Genomic DNA, 5,273 nt, shown 5'->3' on the forward strand with positions numbered 1-5,273 from the left:
ATAATATTAAAACTCGAGCGTCACGACATTGCGAAGTGTCTGCTCTTGTTCCTCGTATCGTACTCACTCGAGTCAATCCGAGATGGCCCGAGTGAAGTTTCATGCAAATGTTTCGTACGGAAAAAAAATCGCCCCCAGGCACGTACACAACCGGTTGAGGTCAGGCCTTCTGTATACAGGACTATTACATGTACTATCGTTTTTATAGTACAAAAGTTGAGTCACTGTCTTGGGGAGGTCTCAACTCAAAAGCAAAAAAAAAAAAAAAAAAAAAATACAAAAAATTTCTTGAGGCACTTTTCTTTCCCTTTTGCTTCTTCTACTTTCTTTCCCCTCAAATGTTCCTGATCTTTACTTTTCTTGTCCTTTCTTATGTTTCCTTATCTTATCTTCCACATTCCTTTCTTAGATTCCTTATCTTTCCTTTCATTTTCTTTCTTATAATTCGTATCTCTCTTTCATATTTCATTCTTACTATTTCTTATCATTTCTTTTATTTTCCTTTCTAATGTTTCCATGTCTATCTTTCCTTTCTTTTCTCTTCTCATGTTTCCTTATCTTTCCTTTTCCTTTTTCATCCTTAGTTTGTTTATCTTTCCTTTTACTTTCTTATATTTCTTATTTTTCTTTCCATTTACCTTCTTATGATTCCAAATTCATTTCTTTCCTTTCCTTTCTTTCTTTCTTGGAACCAGATGTGTATAAGAGACAGGATCCAGAGGCATAATGAAGTTCTTTTAAATGAAAAAGACAGTCTTGGGCCGTAGGCCCAATCCTAGGTTGCGTACCTAGGCTCTGGTCTAGGCCTAGGAAGCTCTGGCGCCTATAGACTTTTAATTTATTTTAAACAATGCAACTAACATTTATTTCCATACGAAAATATTTATCGCGTTTTTAAAATTATCCTTTTAGTCATAATTATGCCCGTTTATATATTTCGTATTCAAAATTCGAACCATGAAAAACAAATAAGATAAACTTAAAACAGTGATTAATTTAGTCTTTTTGCATGTACACTACTTTTAAAATCCATCAAGAGATTTTTGCTTTTCTTCCCTTTTTGAATTTCACACTTTTGTGTGTGTTTTTATATTATTATTATTATTAGCGCCTTGAGCACTACTGCAATGGATTTGTGCGCTTTATAAATCTTATTATTATTATTATTATTATTATATTACGACTACACTATTGTGAGTGGAAATAATATCAGTCTATTGTCAATGTGAAATCACCTCGACCTGACGAAATAACGTAAAATTTATCAGCCATATATATTGCTCACTATGAATATCCCATTAAGATATCCTGGACATGGATGAAATATTTATAGTGAGTACATTACATCGAACGTTATATTATTATTCAATTAACAGAAATGGCTTACACAAAATACTTCAATAACCATAATACAGTAAGTCGTATATGGCCTTAACAGTGAAGAGGTAGATGCAAGCAATGCAACATATTAAATCGATTATTATTGTTGTTTTATTTGTATTAATTATATATAAATTCATTATTATTACTTTTTATTGTTAAATTATTGTTATTAAAATATTATTATTGTTATTATTATTGTGCATATTGTTAGTTATAGGCTGATGTTACTACAATAACTCAATTTACTTGAACAATTCTTATACAGTATTTGTTTATTTACATTTTTGTAAACTTTGAATGATACAGACAGATAATTATTAAATAAAAAGTTGATTGACACTTGAATTTCATGTTGATTTTTAGTTTTGCTTGTAGCCTATAACTGTGTGGTGGTGATGATTGTTAATTGCAGTACAGTATAATAATGGTTACAAAGCAATTTAATTAAATAATATAGAAAAGCCAAAATCCTCTGATTCCCTTCGGAGACTGGGTATTTAAAAAAAAAAGTCAGTTACATGTCTTAATGCCAACATTTCTGTCGTGTATGTAATTGCATATAGGCCTACATGATAAGCCTACATAGCAATACTGTACTGTATACGCAATAACAAATACAAAACACAAACATTGAAGTGTTGCATGACCATTGTGAAATGTATCACCTCATTTCATCATTATTACTTAGTCAAGATTTTTATCATATTACTTATTGAAGATTAACATTAATCTTGCTTAACAATAATAGCAACATTGTAGAGTAATACATTACAGTACATTTTACCTTACCGCTCCTTTACAGTATAATTATAAAAAAAATACTAAGACTAATGATAATGATAATAATATTAATGATTATAATGTTTATAATAATAATACGGTAATAACAATGATAACAACAAATATTACAATAATAATAATAATAAAATAATAATTATAATAATAATGATAATAATAATAATAATAATAATAATAATAATAATAATAATAATTATTATTATTATTATTATTATTATTATTATAGTAATAATAAAAAGAGTGGTAAGAGATGTAATTTTAGTACTGTATGCAAAAAAAGATATCTGTGTTTAACAAATATTCGGCCTATACAATAACAATAATATAATACATATAACCATAGTTACCAACCGTCTCGCATCGTGCATTTCAAAGTGATTTCAAAGTGATTTTGGATGAAACACGCATTTTGCAGAAACACATGCGTGATCCTAAATTTGTCACGCATTTAACAAAAGTCCATGCGTGATAACGATTTATCACAAATTCAGGGGAAATGCATTTAAAATTTAAATGCATTTAAAATTTAAATAATTTGGTTGGATTAAAACTATAAAAAGTGATGCAGTAACTTGAGTCATTAGAGAATACAGTATTTCCTCGAAAGCCCTACTTATTTCACTAACGAGTTACTAAAAATTGATCAGTAATGAAATATTTATGTAGGTCTACAAAGTTTGGGTGCTCAAGTTAAACATAGGCCTACATTGAAACACAAATTGGCTTTATGTAATAGATTCAAGTAAGATGTTTCAAATGATATAAAAATGTATGCAAACGTACCTTTGGAACAGGTGTTTTTTTTTTTCGAGTTTTATTTACCTTAACGTCGACTCCGTCTAGAAAGCAGCGAGATTAATCACGCCAGGATTAATCACCACGCTGTTTTTGTATTTTTCTTGAAATTTGTATGCCTAATCACCATCGTCATACACAGTATAATAGATTCAAGTAAGATGTTTCAAATGAAAATTCATCGTAGCCATTAATTATTATCAATACGGTCCCGGCGTCATTCCTTGAATCGGGACGGTACGTATACTACTTTACCGCTTGAGTTCACGATGTACGTGACATGGGTCATATCATGTAAAGATAATTTTTTGTCCCGAATTATAATTTGTATTTTTAATGTATTACTAGAGACAGGTGACTGCATTCAACAATTATGTGGCTGTTCATTGTACAGTTATTTACTATCAACTATTTGCCCCGGCTTCACTAATTTTTTAATTGATTTAATATGCTGAATCATTATTAAGGTATATACCTATTATAGATTTCGATAAATTAATCAACAAATGTCTCATTAATCACGCTATCATAAATAGGCCTATTGAAGTATGAAGCATTATTAATTCTTTATTAAAGCATTATTCGAGCACCTTCATTATTATTATTATTATTATTATTATTATTATTATTATTATTAATATTATTATTATTATTATTATTATTATTATTATTATTATTATTTTATATATATTATTTATCAACCATTAACTTTGAAAACATGAATTAGCCTGTGTGGATAAAATTATCACAGAAAATAAATTTATAATTTATAAGATTATTTTTGAAAAATCAAATACAGTACGGTAGATAACATTTTTATTTAAAAGCAGGTTTTGCATCAACGTATTTTATTTAATATGCTGATTAATATTATTATCTCATTAATCAAACTATCGTAAGTCTATTATTATTATTATTATTATTACTGTTGTTGTTGTTATTCTTATATTATATTATTGTTATATTATATTATTATTGTTATTATTATTATTATTATTATTATTATTATTATTATTATTATTATTATTATTAATTTACGATAAAACAGGACTAGGGAGATAGGGAGCACACAAAATATTAGTTAGCATTTTGATTTCACAAACATAAGGTTATTTACTTAATTTATCATTATCAGTGGCGGCCCCAAGAATGCAAAATAGGATAGCTGTGGATAAAAATTACCACAGAAAATAATTTTAGAATTTATAAGATTATTTTTTAAAACATAATCAAATACATTACGGTAGATAATATTTTTATTTAAAAGCAGGTTTTGCATGGACGTAATTTTATTTAATATGCTGATTAATATTATTATCTCATTAATCAAACTATCGTAAAATTATTATTATTATTATTATTATTATTATTATTATAAATATATTATATTATTATTGTTATTATTATTATATTTTATTATTATTATTATTATTATTATTATTATTATTATTATTATTATTATTATTATTATTATTATTATTATTAATTTACGATATAAAACAGGACAGGGAGATAGGGAGCACCAAAACATTAGTTAGCATTTTGATTTAACAAACATAAGATGATTTACTTAATTTATCATTATCAGTGGCGGCCCCGAGAATGCAAAATAGGATAGCTGTGGATAAAAATTACCACAGAAAATAATTTTAGAATTTATAAGATTATTTTTTAAAACATAATCAAATACATTACGGTAGATAATATTTTTATTTAAAAGCAGGTTTTGCATGGACGTAATATTATTTAATATGCTGATTAATATTATTATCTCATTAATCAAACTATCGTAAAATTATTATTATTATTATTATTATTATTATTATTATTATTATTATCATTATATTATATTATTAAATACTATTATTTATACTATAAACGATTTATTCCTTTTGTATATTACGGTATTATGACCCGTACGTATATACTAGTGTTTAATATTATCTACGTGTAGTGGGTGAGAAGTGGGAGGGGGGACAATCGATATGATGTCCCCCCTACCCCCTACTTTGAAAAGCGGGGGTGAAATGTCCCCCCTGTACCCACCGATCGACGCCCATGGGTGGAACAAGTCTTCTCGGATAAGGATTTTAAAACGTAGGCCCAGTGTACGCTTGTCTCGTGTGCACTTTAAAGAACCCAGTACATTCTTCGAGAAGAGTAGGGGGTTACCCCGGTGCATTGGTCCATTCAGTCACCTGTCCCCTGCTATATGCCACATAGGATAGTGATAAAGTTCACTTATTGGCATATCTTTGGAGCTCTAGCCTAAAAAAAGAAATGAAAATGAAATGAAT

Source organism: Anneissia japonica, unplaced genomic scaffold (genome assembly GCF_011630105.1).
Source record: "Anneissia japonica isolate Jap-2015-1 unplaced genomic scaffold, ASM1163010v1 scaffold4988_len2956909_cov206, whole genome shotgun sequence".
Classification (NCBI taxonomy): Eukaryota; Metazoa; Echinodermata; class Crinoidea; order Comatulida; family Comatulidae; genus Anneissia; species Anneissia japonica.